The 17,574-nt window shown below is 41.9% G+C and overlaps 1 long non-coding RNA gene across 2 annotated transcripts in view; it reads left to right on the forward strand.

The window, feature by feature from the left end:
- LOC135232584 (uncharacterized) overlaps positions 1 to 12,037 on the forward strand; it is a 75,582-nt gene extending 63,545 nt beyond the window's left edge. For both annotated transcript variants that reach the window (XR_010323121.1, XR_010323120.1), the window contains exons 3-4: positions 9,665 to 9,792; positions 10,118 to 12,037. This is a non-coding gene — a long non-coding RNA (uncharacterized LOC135232584). The remainder of the gene's footprint in view (positions 1 to 9,664; positions 9,793 to 10,117) is intronic.
- Positions 12,038 to 17,574: the final 5,537 nt, after the last annotated feature.

Genomic DNA, 17,574 nt, shown 5'->3' on the forward strand with positions numbered 1-17,574 from the left:
ATGCTGAGTGAAATTAGTCAGTTGCAAAAGGACAAATATTGTATAAGTTGAGAAATAGTTTAAACTGAGAAGAAAACATTCTTTTGTGGTATGAGGGGGGTAGGGAGGGTGGGTGGGAGAGGGGCATTCACTGATTAGAGAGTAGATAGGAACTACTTTACGTGAGGGGAAAGACAGCACACAACACAGGGGAGGTCAGCACAACTGGACTAAACCACAAGCAAAGAAGTTTCCTGATTAAACTGAATGCTTCGAAGGCCAACGTAGCAGGGGTAGGGATCTGGGGACATGGTTTCAGGGGACATCTAAGTCAACTGGCATAATAAAATCTATTAAGAAAACATTCTGCATCCCACTTTGAAGAGTGGCGTCTGGGGTCTTAAACGCTAGCAAGCAGCCATCTAAGATGCATCAATTGGTCTCAACCCACCTGGATCAAAGGAGAATGAAGAACACCAAAGACACAAGGTGATTACGAGCCCTAGAGACAGAAAGGGCCACGCGAACCAGTGACTACATCATCCTGAGACCAGAAGAACTAGATGGTCCCCGGCTACAATCGATGACTGCCCTGACAGAGAACCCCTGAGGGAGCAGGGGAGCCGTGGAATGCCAACCGCAAATTCTCATAAGACCAGACTTAATGGTCTGAGACTGGAAGGACCCCAGTGGTCATGGCCCCCAGACCTTCTGTTGCCCCAGGACAGGAACCATTCCCGAAGCCAACTCTTCAGACATGGACTGGACTGGACAATGGGTTGGAGAGGGATGCTGGGGAGGAGTGAGCTTCTTGGATCAGGTGGACACTTGAGACTATCTCGGCATCTCCTGCCTGGAGGGGAGATGAGAGGGTGGAAGAGATTAGAAGCTGGCAAAAAGGACACGAAAAGAGAGAGTGGAGGGAGAGAGCGGGCTGTCTCATTAGGGGGAGAGTAATTGGGAGTGTGTAGCAGGGTGTTTATGGGTTTTTGTGTCAGAGACTGACTTAATTTGTAAACTTTTACTTAAAGCACAGTGAAAATCATTTAAAAAAAAAAAAGTCACAGAGTGAAAATCATCTTCCTGCTCATTATTCACACCTTGCTAAGTTCTTAAAAAAGACCCCTGAGCATAATTAGCAGACCTGACAGTTTTCCATCCTCTTGGTATTGCTCTACTGCCATTCAAACTATTAAAATTCTGTATTATTTCTTCTCCAGCTGAAAAACTGGATTGCCCCATGAAGGTCCCAGTCCAGAGATAGGATTGCAATATAAACGGCACATTAATGGTATAATCCTACTCATTTTTCATATTTAAACTCATCATCTCACATTTTCCGGAACTTGAGTTCTCTTAAGCAATTCTGAGATATGATAAATGAGTGCATATATAAATACATACTGTATACACACACACACACGCACACGCCCATACACACATATATATGGAGCCCTGGTGAAACAATTGTTAAGGGCTTGGCCGTTGACCAAAAGGTCGGCAGTTCAAATCTGCCAGCCACTCCTTGGACACTGTATGAGCAGTTCTACTGTGTCCTGTAGGGTCACTATGAGTCAGAATTAACTTGATAGCAATATGTTTTTGGTATATATATATATATACACACACACCCCACTCATCTGTCAGTTTGTCATACTTTAGGGGCTTGTGTGTTGTGATGCTGGAAGCTATGCCACTGATATTCAAATACCAGCAGGGTCACCCCTGGTGGACAAGTTTGTGGAATGACATCAAGGACATACATGAAGAAAGCAAACCAGTTTGGCATACTGTGGTGCCTTGTGCATTGCTATGATGCTGGAAGCTATGCCACTGGTATTTCAAGTACCGTCAGGTCACCCATGGTGGACAGGTTTTGGTGGAGTTTCCAGAGTAAGACAGACCAGGAAGAAACACCTGGGGATCTACTTTCAAAAATTAGCCAGTGAAACCCCTATGGATCACAAAAGAATATTGTCCAATATAGTGCTGAAAGATAAGCCTCCTAGATTAGAAGGCACTCAAAATACATAGTGGCTGCAACAATGAACTTGAGCATGCCAACAACTGTGAAAATGGATTAGGATGGAGAAACGTCTTGCTCTGTTGTACATGTGATTGTGATGAGTTGGAGCTGACTCAATGGCAACTAAAAACAATGTACATATTGATAGATAGTTGGATGGCTAATGTTACATGTCAACTTGGCTAGGCTATGATTTTCAGTGGTTTGGCAAACATTGGACTGATTGCTCTTCCACATGTAATGTAATCACCTCCATGATGAGATCTGATATAAAGAATCACCTCTGTGATAAGATCTGATATAATGTAATTACCTCCATGATGAGATCTGCTATGCACAGCCAGTCAGCTGAAGAAGGAGTCTTCTTGGGAGTGTGGCCTGCTCCCAGTATATAAATGGATGTTCCAGCAAGGCTCACTCTCACTCTGGATCCTGCATCTGAGCAGCCTGCTGCCTAAACTACAGATTTTGGGATTCGCCAGCTCCCATAGCCCCATGAGCCATCAGCCTGCTATCTGACCTGCTGATTCTGGGTTTGTCAGCCCCTGCAACACTGTGAGTTAGGAGAAGCCTCCAGCCTGATGCCTGACCCACAAATTTTTGGAAGTTGCCAGCCTCCACAGCTGCATTTGCCTGCATAGAGTTGATTCAGTCTCTGCATGAGAATACAGAGGAAAATAGGTGGCAGCTGTGTTCTTGACAATGTATCCACAGAAATCTGTGACTGTCAAGGATGAGGCCATGGACTTCACCCAGGAGAAGTGGGCCCTGCTTGACACATCATCACAAAGGGAGCTGTACAACATGGAGACCATCAGTCATCTGTTCTCTGTGGGGTATCGACTCACCCAATCAGATGTGATTTCCCATTTGAAGTAAGGAGAGGAACTGTGAAGGGACAAAAGAGAATTTATCCAAAACCAGAGTCCAGGCTCACAGCAAACACAAGTCCGACAAAAGAAGGTCATTTTGAAGCCAAGTCAAATAGATGTTGTGCAAGCTTCATTTGAACAGAATCCTTAACCTGGTATAACTACCAGAGAAGAGCTCACCAAAGAAATTGGCATTCCAGAGTCTCGAATTCAGATTTGTTTTAAAAACCACAGAAGAATACACCTAAGGAAGAGCTGACTGGCCTCTGGACATGCCCTAGAAGAAGAGGCATTCCAGGGTCAAGAACAGCCTCAGCTTTGGTCTCAAGAAAATTTTCCCAAAGCAGCCAGATAGAAGCGGATATCCATCACAAGATCTCAAACCAGTCTCCTAACTGAAGCCTTTGAGAAGAACTGATGATTCCCTAGTTTCAAGGTCAGGGAAGAACTGGCTCAACAACCAGGCCTTCCAGAATCCCAAGTTCAGGTATGGTTTCAGAACAGAAAAACCTGGCATCCAGGACAGAATACAAGTGCACCAGTGAACTCCTTGGAAGACAGCCTAACCCGGAGACCTCAAGTGACGGTTCAACTTGACCAAAGAAACCTGTCCGCTGTCCCAAGCACGTCTCACCATTGTCTACCCTCCTGTCCTTTCAGCAGGAACCAAACCATTCTACCAGTTCTCCAGGAGACTGTATATGTTCTAAACCAGCGTCCCACTTCTCCAACACCCAGAATTCACGGGCCCAGGAATGAAGGGTTGGAAATGGGAGTGGCACCACTCACTGTTACCCCTAGTGACCCACTCGCAAAATTTTTGCCTCCTGTCCCTGTGACTCTATGCTCTTTGGGTCTAGAGGTCTTAGTTCCAAGTGGAGGAATGTTGCCACCTGGCAACACAACACAGATTCCATTGAACTGGAAGTTAAGATTGCCACCTGGCCACTTTGGGCTCCTTATGTTTCTGGATCAACAAGCAAAGAAGGGAGTTATCATATTGGCTGGTGTGATTAAGCCTGACTACCAAGGGGAAATTGGATTGGTGTTGCATAATGGAGGTAAAGAAGAATATGTCTGGAATGCAGGAGATCCCTTAGGGTATCTCTTAGTACTACCATGCCCTGTAATTAATGTCAATGGAAAACTACAGCAACCCAATTTTGACATGACTACTAATGGCCCAGACCCTTTGGAATGAAGATTTGGGTCACCCTACCAGGCAAAGAGCCATGGCCAACTGAGGTGCTTGCTGACAGCAAAGGGAACACAGAATGGGTAGTGGAAGAAGGTAGTTCTAAATATCAATTATGACCAGGTAACTAGTTGCAGAAATGAGAACTGTAGTTGTTGTGATTATTTCTTTCTTAGTTTTATTATACTTTTATGTATGCATATGTATATATACCAAATATTTTTGTTTTCTTCCCCCTTATCCTATTACTTATTAAAAATAAGATGTAAACAAGGCCAGTGTGTTTTTGGTTGTACACATGTTAGATGTATCATGTTAGGTGCAAGCATGACTTTATGATTGTCTTTATTTAGAGCTTATGTATAGATTAAGGAGATGTGTACAGGGGCCAAGGTGACAAAGGGTGGACTATGATGGTTAATGTTATGTGTTGACTTGTCTAGGCTATGATTCTCAGTGGTTTGGCAGACACTGGACTGATTGCTCTTCCATGAGTAATATAATGTAATCACCTCCATGATGAGACCTAGCTTAATGTGATCACCTACATGATGAGATCTGATATAATGTAATCACCACCATGAGACCTGCTATGAGCTTCCTTGGGGCTGTGACCTTTCTCCAGTATGTAAATGGATGTTCCAACAGAGCTCACTCTCGCTCTGGATCCTGCATCTGACCTGTCATCATCAGACCTCTGCTTCTTGGGATGTGAGCCAGCAGCCTGCCATGTGACCTACAGATTTTAGGATTCACCAGCTCCCATAGGCCCATCAGCCAGTAGTCTGCTGTCTGATCTGCCAATTTTGGGTTTGTCAGTCCCTGCAACCAAGTGAGTAAGGAGAAACCTCCAGCCTGATGCCTAAACCACAGGCTTTGGGACTAGCCAACTTCCACAACTGTGTGAGGCATTTCCTTGAATTATAACTCTCTCTTTCCGCATATATACATATGTATGTTTCCCTGGTTTTGCTCCTCTAGACAGCTCAGCCTAAGACAGATGGATATACAGATAGATAGTCAAATTGGCTGTTAATTTTTATTTACTTTGTGTGATGCTTGTAACCTACCTTCTAAAGAATATAACTAGTTCTATTTTAGGTGAAGGGAAAGACAACACACAATAGAGGAGAGGTCAGCACAACTGGACTAAACCAAAAGCAAAGAAGTCTCCTGAATGAACCGAACGCTTCGAAGTCCAGCGTAGCAAAGGCAGGGGTTTGGGGACTTGGTTTCAGGGGACATCTAAGTCAATTGGCGTAATAAAACCTATTGAGATAACATTCTGCATCCCACTTTGGAGAGTGGCATCTGGGGTCCTAAATGCTAGCAAGTGGCCATCTAAGATGTATCAACTGGTCTCAACCACCTGGAAGAAAGGAGAATGAAGAACACCAAAGACACAAGGTGATTATGAGTCCAAGAGACAGAAAGGGCCACATAAACCAGAGACTACATCAACCTAAGACCAGAAGAACTAGATGGTGCCTGGCTATAACTGATTACTGCTCTGACAGGGACCACAACAGAGAACCCCTGAGGGAGCCTGAGAGCAGTCGGATGCAGACCTCAAATTCTCATAAAAAGACCAGACTTAATGGTCTGACTGAGTCTAGAAGGACCCTGGTGGTCATGGTCCCCAGACCTTCTGTTAGCCCAAGACTGGTACCATTCCCAAAGCCAACTCTTCAGACAGGGATTGGACTGGACAATGGGATAGAAAATGATACTGGTGAGAAGTGAGCTTCTTGGGTCAAATAGAGCCATGAGACTATGCTGGCATCTCCTGTCTGGAGGGGAGATGGGACAGTGGAGGGGGTCAGAAGCTGGCCAAATGGACATGAAAAGAGAGAGTAGAGGGAAGAAGTGTGCTGTCTCATTAGGGGGAGAGCAATTAGGAGCATATAGCTAGGTGTGTATGAATTTTTGTATGAGAGACTGACTTGATTTGTAAACTTTCACTTAAGGCACAATAAAAAAAAAAAAAAGAAGGTAACCAGTTCTTTAAGGAAAATGGCACATGGCTATTTACACAGTGTTTGTTGGTATAGTATTTTTTTTTAATTGTGCTTTAAGTGAAAGTTTACAAATCAAGTCAGTCTCTCATACAAAAATTTATATACACCTTGCTCTGAAATCCTAGTTGCTCTCCCCCTAATGAGACAACACATTCCCTCTCTCCACCTTATATTTTCTGAGTCCATTCAGCCAGGTTCTGTCCCCCTCTGCCTTCTCATATCCCCTCTAGACAGGAGCTGTCCACATAGTCTCATGTGTCTACTTGAGCCAAGAAGCTCACACTCCTCACCAGTATTATTTTCTATCTTATAGTCCAGTCCAATCCCTGTTGACTCTGGAAATGGTACCAGTCTTGGGTACAGAAGGTCTGGGGACCATGACCTCTGGGGTCCTTCCAGCCTTAGTTAGACCATTAAGTCTGGTCTTTCTACAAGAATTTGAGTTCTGCATCTCACTGCTCTCCTGCTCCTTCAGGGGTTCTCTGTTGTGTTCCCTGTCAGGGCAGTCATCAGTTGTAGCTGCGCACCATCTAGTTCTTCTGGTCTCAGGCTGATGTAGTCTCTGATTTATGTGGCCCTTTCTGTCTCTTGGGCTCATAATTACCTTGTGTCTTTGGTGTTTGATATAGTATTCTTGATGAGGCATTAAAACTTGGGTGATAAACCAGATAATAAACTCTAACCCTTAGTTCTAGTCTTATTGTTGAGTTGTTGAAATTTGGAGAGGTCTCTCGTCTTTTCCCTGAATAAATGTGTTCATTTAGGTTAGAGTGAATTGGAAATTGTCAAAAATGAAATGGAACGTAAAAACACTGATATCCTAGGCATTAAAAAAAGCTGAAATGGACTGGTATTGACCCTTTTGAATTGGACAGTCATGTTGGGAATGACAACTTGAAGAAGAAGGGTGTTGCATTCATCATCAAAGAGAACATTTCAAGATCCGTCCTGAACTACAACACTGTCAGTGATAGGATAACATCCATGCGCCTACAAGGAAGGCCAGTTAATACGACCATTATTCAAATCTACACAACAACCACTAAGGCCAAAGATGAAGCAATTGAAAATTTTTACTGACTTCTGCAGTCTGAAATTGATTGAACATGCGATGAGGGTGCACTGATAATTACCAGTGATTGGAACGCGAAAGTTGGAAACAAAGAAGAAGGACCAGTAGTTGGAAAGTACGGCCTTGGTGATAGAAACAATGCTGGAGATCGAATGATAGAATTTTGCAAGACCAACGACTTCTTCATTGCAAATACCTTCTTTCACCAACATAAACGGAGACTATACATATGGACCTCGCCAGATGGAACACACAGAAATCAAACTGATTACATCTGTGGAAAGAGACGATGGAAACGCTCAATGTCATCAGTCAGAACAAGGCCAGGGCCAGACTGTGGAACAGACCATCAATTGCTCATATGCAAACTCAAGCTGAAACTGAAGAAAATCACAACAAGTCCAGGAGAGCCAAAATATGACCTTGAGTACATCCCACCTGAATTTAGAGATCATCTGAAGAATAGATTTGATGCATTGAACACTAGTGACCGAAGACCAGATGAGTTGTGGAATGACATCAAGGACATCATCCACGAAGAAAGCAAGAGGTCACTGAAAAGACAGGAAAGAAAAAAAAGACTAAGATGGATGTCAGAGGAGACTGTGAAACTTGCTCTTGAGCATTGAGCAGCTAAAGCAAAAGGAAGAATTGATGAAGTAAAAGAACAACAGAAGATTTGAAAGGGTAGCTTGAGAAGACAAAGTAAAGTATTATAATGACATGTGCAAAGAGCTGGAGATGGAAAACCAAAAGGGGAGAACACGCTCGGCGTTTCTCAAGCTGAAAGAACTGAAGAAAAAATTCAAGCCTCACGTTGCAATAGTGAAGGATTCCATGGGGAAAATATTAAACGACACAGGAAGCATCAAAAGAAGATGGAAGGAATACACAGAGTCATTATACCAAAAAGAATTAGTCAGTATTCAACCATTTCAAGAGGTGGCATATGATCAGGAACCGATGGTACTGAAGGGAGAAGTCCAAGCTGCACCGAAGACATCGGCAAAAAACAAGACTCCGGAATTTACAGAATACCAATTGAGATGTTTCAACAAATGGATAGAGCACTGGAAGTGCTTACTCATCTACGCCAAGAAATTTAGAAGACAGCTACCTGACCAACCAACTGGAAGAAATCTGTATTTATGCCTATTCCCAAGAAAGGTGATCCAACTGAATGTGGAAATTATAGAACAATACCATCAATATCACTTGCAAGTAAACTTTTGCTGAAGATCTTCCAAAAGCGGCTGCAGCTGTATATCAACAGGGAACTGCAGGAAATTCAGGCCGGATTCAGAAGAGGCCATGGAACCAGGGATATCATTGCTGATGTCAGATGGATCTTGGCTAAAAGCAGAGAATACCAGAAAGATGTTTACCTGTGTTTTATTGACTATGCAAAGGCATTTGACTGTGTGGATCATAACAAATTTTGGAAAACATTGCATAACATCACTTGGATCCACAATCAACACCCATGGAAGCAGCAGTCAAGAAATCAAAAGACGCATTGAAGTGGGCAAATCTGCTGCAAAAGACCTCTTTAAAGTGTTGAAAAGCAAAGATGTCACCTTGAGGACTAAGGTGCTCCTGATCCAAGCCATGGTATTTTCAATTGCATCACATGCATGGAAAAGCTGGACAATGAGTAAGGAAGAACAAAGAACTGACGCTTTTGAATTGTGGTGTTGGCAAGGAATATTGAGTATACCATGGACTGCCAAAAAAAAAAAAAAAAAAAGAATGAACAAATCTGTCTTGGAAAAAGTACAACCAGCATACTCCTTAGAAGCCAGGATGGTGGGACTACGTATTACATACTCTGGACATGTTGTCAGGAGAGATCAGTCCCTGGAGAAGACATCATGCTTGGTAAAGTACAGGGCCAATGAAAAAAAGAGGTGGATTGACACAGTGGCTTCAACAATGGGCTCAAGCATAACAATTGTGAGGATGGTGCAGGAGTGGAAAGTGTTTCCTTCTGTTATGCATAGGGTCAGAACTGACTCAATGGCATCTAACAACAATGTCACATGGTGATTGTAAAGATCAATGATAAAGGTGAAAATACTTTGAGACTATGGAAGAAAAATTACAATTACTTTGAATGAAATATTATACCCTTGTAAACAAATTCTTAAAAGTTTCCGGGTTTTTTTGTTAATTTTTCTTGCACATTTAATTCAACTGAGGAAAGGAAAAGAACATATGTTCATTAATTGCCTATTATCCGCCAGGCATCCATATGGTATGTACATTACAGTTTAACATATTCCAAAATATATTTTTTCTTGGTGATAAGAGTATTTTTGGGGGTGAGGGATCCTTTGTAAAATAATATTTCTAGCAGTGGAAATTCGTAATTGGCTAACTTAAGTATCATCAATAGCAAAGTGGGTTATATACAAAAAAAAAAAAAAAAGGTTGACATGGTGAGTGTAACACTTCCTTGATTTATTATCAACCTTTAAAAACAGGAACCCATTTTCCTTTTAGGGCGGAAACTTGTGCTAGAGAAGACAAGAAGTATCTTCTCATACATCTGATTGATCCGGCCTGGTTCAAAAGCCCCACTCAGCAGCTGTAATGGGAAAGGATGTGAAGTCTGAGGTGGGGCTGGTCTGGTGAGCATCTGCTTTTTGATAGTGTTGGTGGTCAAAAGCCTATTGATTCCCATCAAAGGAAATGAGTTGGCAAACTTCAAGATGCTCTCTTTCTATGTTTAATGTTCTTTTACTATCACTTGTGTGTGAATTCCCAGATCAGAGCTTAATATGGCCAAGTGCATTGTCATGGGGGTTACTATTTTGCATGTGCTTTGGCATTTAAGTGACACTTAAAAATTCCCGATTTAGCAGAAGTGTTATTTGCATGCCCTAGAAGCTAATTTTGTTGGTGAATCTAACATAAATTAACTCACTTTTGATTAATATTTCAATTCCTTTACAGGCTTCCATAATTGGCATCCAAATAGTTTGAAAGAGTGAATGAAGCTGCTGATATGCAAATCATTTATCCCATAAATCCTAGTCTTCAAAGTTCCAAAACACTACCAAAAAACCAAAGAAGATTCAGACCTGGTTGATCCCCGCCCGAAATTCCTCCTAAAGGCATAACGCAGGTCAGGAAGTCCTTTTCTGCAAGTAATTATTATAAGAGTAGACATCAAAATCTCAGAAGAATTAGAATGTTAGAACTGAAAGCAGCCTTCGAGGCAGGCAGAGGGCGAGAAACCCAGACAGCCACAGTAACTGGTACCAGGCTATACTCTGCTGACTAGTGGGGAAGCCTGAGTCTCTAAATCTTCCCAGTCTCCCGATGTTTTCCTCTATATCAAAGAACTTTTTTTTTTAAGTATATAGGTATTTTTTCCCAAGAAAGAATACTAACAGATATTTTATACATTCTCACGTTAGTGGAAATCAAGTAGGGAAAGAAAGAATTCCCAAAGGTTTAGCCCAATGGTTTTTCTATTTGTCAATTTGTTGACCTTTATATTTTTTAATGTTTTTCACTGAGAGAATGATTTATATATTCTCAGCCTATAATGACCCTTTTTTCCTAGGAGAATCACCCCCTGCTCTCGTGCAGCAGTGCCCAGACACCATATTTACAGTGTATGTCCCTGCCCCTCTATATCTCCACTGACTAAATGAAAAAGAAAAATTTACCCAACCTGGTTGTCTCCGTTGATTTTGCAACTGACCTTTTGGTGAGACTCTCCTGATTGAGAGTTGGTCTTTTGTAGCACATACATGAAGAAGCAAACAAAAGTGTTTCTGCTGAGATAAGATGGAGGCAAAGGCTCAGAGAGAAGAAGGGTTCAGAAATGATGGGGGGGAGGAAGAGAGAAGATGAGAGGGTGAGATGGAGAAAGAATGAGAGCGTGAGAGGAGAGAGGGAAGGGGGAGAGAGAGAGAATCCCTGCCTTAATTCCTGAGGGAGGGGTCTGGCTTCTGTCTTTATGAGAACTTCTATACTCCCTACCCCTGGGATTCATGAGGTCACTTTATAATAATCCCCTCTTTAATTAAGGTAATTTAAGTAGGTTTCTGTTATTTGCAACCAAATGAGACTTGTGTAAAGCAAAACTGCTTTACCATATTTGTTAAATCCTTGTTGGACTGTTCAAGGTTACAGTTTTTAAGAGTGCCAGAATTTCAATGGAATTCCACTCTGAGGCTTTGGTCAACATTTCAGCTTCTAATAAATGAATGCAGCTTTTCTTGGTGAAAGGGCATCAGAACCATCCTTTCGATCTAGGACTGGAATTTTAATGTTCAGCTTTCCAGTGGTGAATTTCATGAAAAATGGGATCGGGCTTTTAGACTGTTATCTTTTCACTCTAGGGGTGATATTTAGGTTAATTTGAATCTACATGACCCCAGTCAAATTGTGCTAAACTAAAATATTTGCTTGGAAACAGTTTCTTTGTAGATCACTTACAGAGGTGGTATTTGCTTTTGAGGTAGTGGTGTGGTTCCCAGTTTGGGGGATGGCAAAGACGTCTTGCCTTCTTGTCTCCTGTTGCCCTCCTGGGATGATGAGTAGTGCTCCAATTTTCACCTCAGCTGGGCTTTGGAGAGATATCCAAGTCATCTCTTTCCCTGTCCTGCAGTTGGTGCCCCAGCAGGGTGGCAGGAGAATGAGCAGTTCCCTGCCCCTCTGGACCATTGCTGGGCATGGCAGCCCGGCTCCCCCCGCTTTTCTCTCTGGAATACTGTTGCTTACTGACTCATGGAAATGGTGTTTAGCTCTATCTGCTGAAAAGAAAACCAAATGCATTGCTGTTGAGTTGATTCTGATTCATAAACTGCCACATAGGGTTTCCAAAGAGTGGCTGGTGGTGTTGAACTGCTGACCTTTTGGTTAACAGCACACTTAACCACTGTGCCCCCAGGGCTCCCATCTATCTACTATCGGATCTTTTATCCCCTGCTGACTGTGGTTCTGTCTGCATGCTATTATTCCTTCAGGATCTGGGGTAAATGGTGGCATGGTAATTAAAAAAAAAAAAGTATATATATATATATATATATACGTATACATATATCCACAAATTCTTTGCAGCTTCTCCATTCATGAGGTGGAGTTTGCTCCCACATGCTTTGAGCGTGGACTGGACTTAAAAGACTTCTTCTAATGGCTAGAGAATGGCGGAAGTCATGGTACATCACTTCCAATAGTAACTTGTAAAAGGTTGCAGCTTCCTTTTTGGGATGGACTCTTTTTCACTCTCACTCTCACTCCTCGCTCTGGGACCACTTGCTCAGGAGAAAGCCAGCTATCATGTGAGGCCACACAGGCAGGGTATGGAGAGGCCCAGAGGGTGAGAAATAGGGGCCTCTAGAGGGTCTCTTTGAGTCAGAATCCACACGATGGCAATGGGTTTTTTTTTTTTTTGTCAATAGCCAGGGAGAAGCTGAGCATGATAACCGTTTGTACCACCTGGGGACTCCAAAGAAGGGTTAGCATATTTAAAAAGAGCAGCACAATATGGGAGCAACAAAATTTATAAATTATATCCCCCTAGACAAGGGAAGCGTCTGATAGACTTAGGTCTTTGACAGAAGGGAGTTCGATGAGGATTCTTCCTCTCAGTCCATCTCTATCTTCTCAAACCCCCTTTCTTTTTACCCAGCTCTCTATTTCAAGCCCCCCCTCTTTTTAAAAAAAATATTTTGGTAAATATATATATAACAAAATATTTGCCATTTCAACAATCTTCACATAGGTAATTCAGTAACAATTTGTTCATCACTCGTTCCCAAATTTTCTATCACCTTTAACGTAGGGAAGCTTAATGTCCCCTAAACGTCTTGTCTTCTTTCCTTCCTCCTTCCTGTTTAAGTCCTCTTTTAGTAAATTTTCCTCACTCCACTGAGGAAGAAGGGTCTCCATCCACTACCATTACCACCACTATCATGTTTTCATAAATTTCAGTATCTCAGGCTTGGCCAACTTCGATGATAGAGAAGGTAGGCTCTCATCCCAGAAATAAGAGCCCTTGTCAAATTCAGTTTAATTTCATACCCAAGAGAACAGTGGTTGATTTTCCATCTTGGTTTTTCTATAAAGCAAATGTTAATTTATCAGAAAGAACTCATGAGGAAAGGATATTCTTCCCGATAGTGTGATTTTTATCTTGACCCTGGAGCACTGGTAGCTCAGTGGTTAAGAGCTGTGGCTGCTAACCAAAAGGTCAGCAGTTCGAATCCACCAGCTACTCTTTGGAAACCCTATGGGGCAGTTCTAGTCAGTCCTGTAGGGTCTCTATGAGTTGGAATTGACTTGATAGCAATGGTTTGGTTTTTTTTTGTTTGTTTGTTTAGGACTGGTTTACATTACTAAACTCAGCGTGATATCAGTAAATGACTCTCTCTTAGACATTCAAGGAGGATGCTTTTTTTTCTTCCAAATCTCCCCATCAAAAAACAAAAAAAAAGCACTAGGAGGAAGGAGTGGGTTGAGATTCCAGGTGCTTCTGCCATGTCTCTAATAGGTGAACTTGGGCTGATAAGCTCGCTAACCAGCTAACAATCGCTACTTGTACTGAGATGTCTGGCTGGAGCCTTGAAACACTAGTCCAACTTGAGTTTGTCCATATGAATCATTCTGACAAAAGTCTTTTTCGTCCCAGATCTTATTTACTTCATTCAAGTAGACATAGCCTTGATGTCTAACACCATTGGTGATTGATAAATCTGTTCATTCCTTTCATTCATGTAACAAATATTTATTGCATGATCCTTACATACAGGATTTGTTCTAGGCTCTGATGATTCTGAAAAGAACAACAGCAAAAAAAAGACAAAGTCTCTGACTTTATGAAGCTTACACTTTAATGGGGAAAGACAGAAAACAAAGAGACAAAAATATATATCAAGAGGTAATAAGATCAATATTAGGAATGGCTTGGAAACACTACTACCTAATGCTTTTTCTATCCTTTCCATAGTGGGAATGTGTTAGTGTTCTTCCCCCATAATCTTTGGATAATTGCTCTTCCCACATTCCTCGTGAGTTTGAAATATCTTGCTATGCAGGAAGTACTTCCACTGTCTGGTCTGTTTGGTTTGAAAACCTGTGCTTTAAATCAACTCTGCTTGGGTGCAACCTTCTTCAAAGTACATCAACAAGATCCTCTTGACCAAGGTTAGATCTCAGTTCTCCCATTAGCCATTCTTCCTGTCTTGGATAAGCGTTTTCCATTCCTGTCTCTACATGTTAAAAGCACTGGTACACAAATTCTGTTGTTCCACTATGATGCTCATCCCTCTGGTCTACCCTATGACTTAGAAAATAGGGTTTAAGTAAGTGAGACTTAAAAACCAGTGCTGTCAAGTTGATTCCAACTCATGGTGACCCAACTGTGCTTCATAGGGTTTTCAGTGGCTGATTTCTCAGAGGTAGATTGCCAGGCCTTTCTTCTGAGGTGTCTCTGAGGGGACTTGACCACCAACCTTTTGGTTAGCAGCCAAACGCATTAACTGTTTGTAGCACCCAAGAACTCCTCTGTGAATCTAGGGGGGTGCAAACTGATGTGGAGGCATTTTAGGTGTGTGTCTGGCTCACATCTTTGCATTAATTCTTATCCTACTTCCACCGAACCTTGGCCCTGCTTCTTCTAAAGAAGATTGTTTGGGAGGTTAAATGATATTCAGATTGGAACAGAGAGCTCCTTCTGGGCCAAGGAAAGCTACATTCAGTCCAGAAAGAAATCACATCTATGTAGGGTTCACAAGAAACACTTGCATTAGAAAGGTTTCATAGGTCTATATTGCTCTGTAACAAAATTCTGCTCCTGGGAGGAAAGCCAGCTATTGCTCTTGAATTTATTCTAGGGCATTTTTAATCCTGCTGCATTTGCCAGCTCCTCAACTACTGCTACTTGCAACGGCCACATTTTGTATTGGTGGCATGTGTCAATCAGGTTTCTTTCCATTCATCCTCCCTTACACTTTCTCCTTTCAGTGAAGTTTGCCTGAATTAAGATGCCTCCTATTTTGAGGCAGGCACATATTCTTGCTATAACACATGATAATATGTTATATTGCAAAATTATCCCCAAAGGGACAAGGAATGGGAAAGAAAGGCAAAAGATGTGTTTTTACTGGTCAAATAGTCAAATGGGAAGTCATTTGCGTTTGGAGATTGGTTTGGGTGGCGATGGGTAGACCAATATTGAGAGTGGAGTTCATTTTTAGTTAGAGAGTTACAGAAATAGATATTTTTAAGGTGTCCTAAGGGAGGTAAAATGGCCATTCAAAGTGAAGGCAAAGCATTTGTTATATTGTGGGCTCTGAAAAATATTTGTGGGTGGGTATTTCCTTGTTTTATGAGACGACTGTCATTCTATTTTCCACTTTGGTTTCCAAAATTTCCATCAGAATAACAAAGCTGCCTATTCTAGGTCAGGTAAACTAGCCACAAATGTCCTGTCCAAGGGCAAAATGAAGGTTGTTGGTTCTTAGCATTCCAGACTTAAAATATCAGCCTGTGGAGAGAAGCTTATGGAAGCTAACATTCCTCTGGGTTTCAAGAGTCAATACCATTAAAAATGAAGGGGTGATGGAATGCATAGTTTTCCTCTCTTGCCTTACTTTTTGGCAGGGCCACCTAATAAATGGAATTTCAAATGACCTACTGGAAAAGATCTGCGAGATAAAATCTTGATCAAAGCTTTGCACGTGGAAGCAAGCCCGGGGTCTAGGTGAGACAGGCACTTATCAGTATGATGTATTTGGAAGAAACCCAGGAAGGCTCCCTTGTCCTAAAATATCTTCCCCAACAGCAATGAGCCTGTAGCTCCATAATTAGAGATTCAGTGTTTGGTTTAAAGAATTGCCCCATTAATACATAAATAGCCTTGAGTAAGGCAACTATGAAATTAATACACAACTAACACAATGACTCTCAAGAGAAGTAGTGGATGTGCTTCTCAAGGGCTGGGTATCAGCATTGGGAGCCCTTTCAAACCAAATACTTTACTCTCCTTAAAATTTTATTAAAATTTCTCTTTCTTCTCTCCTTCTTTTCCACAATTCCATGTGTCATATATTCTAGGTGTCTTAGGAGTTGGGGATGATAAGATTGAGAACTACTGAAGTTAACTCTTGGTGTGACTTTCTGAAATTGCTTTCTTCAAAACCAAAACCAAACCCATAGCGACCCTACATTGCTTTCTTCAGTTACTGCTAACTAAGATTAGAATATTAAAGGACTAAATGTTTGGAGTCCCTGAGTGGAGTAAACGGTTAATTCTCCTTTGCTAACCAAAAAGTTGGAGGTTTGAGTCCATCTAGAAGTGCCTTGGAAGAAAGGTCTGGTGATCTACTACTGAAAAATCAGCCATTAGAAACCCCACAGTTTTACTGTGACACATATGGCATCGCCATGAATCAGAATTGACTCAACAACAACTGGTTTTTTATATATTTGGATGGGAGCAATGGTGGTTCAGTGGTATAATTCTTGCCTTCCATGTAGGCAACCAGGGTTCGATTCCCTGCCAATGTACGTCTTACGCAGCCACCACCCATCTGTCATTGCATATCTATGCAGTGTCTATCGACATTGCATGTCTATCTTGTATAGTTGTTATGATGCTGAACAGGTTTCAGCAGAGCTCCCAGACTAAGACTGGCTAGGAGGAAAGGCCTAGTGATCTACTTCGGAAAATCAGTCAGTAAAAAACCTATAAACCACAACGGTCAGATCCCCAGCTGATTGTGGGGATGGCGCAGGACTGGGTAGCATTTTGTTCATTATACGTGGAGTCATCATGTCACGCAGCAGCTAACAACAACAAATGTTTGGATGGGGAGAGAGGGAAGAAGAAGGAATAATTTTGGTGCTGGATGGAGCAGTTGTAAAGAAGAAGTTTTGAAGATGCTTCGTGGTGGGCAGGCATGGGTAGGTCTGTCTGATGCCAGCTTTGAGGATTCCAGGATATAGACACGGAGGTTCAGGTTCCAACATAACACCCAGCAGTAGCAGGGTGGAAGAGGCTTAGAAAGTGGAGATGAGAGGGATTTGAAGATACAGTTCAAGGTACTTAACAATTTTGCCTGGGACCCTTACTACTTTTAGGTGAATGGAAACAGCAAACCTATTAGGTTGCTGACACGGATTTGTTTTGCTCTTAGAAATAATTTTCCTCCCTGGATAATAACAGGGCATGTTGATCTCTGTAGATGGACCAAGGTGGACCCCCTTAGGCAAATGGTTTTGATATTCGTTAATTGAATTCACTCATGTAAACCAAATTGTGTTTCTCAGTACCTTTTTCCTGAATCTGGCCACACTAGTGCTGAATCTGAGTGTGAGGAACCTTGGACTTGTCAGTACAATGGCTTTGAGAAGTTCCCATGACGCAGAGCTCCTTGGCTGGTCTTGGCAAACCA

The sequence above is a fragment of the Loxodonta africana genome, chromosome 10, assembly GCF_030014295.1.
Source record: "Loxodonta africana isolate mLoxAfr1 chromosome 10, mLoxAfr1.hap2, whole genome shotgun sequence".
Classification (NCBI taxonomy): domain Eukaryota; kingdom Metazoa; phylum Chordata; class Mammalia; order Proboscidea; family Elephantidae; genus Loxodonta; species Loxodonta africana.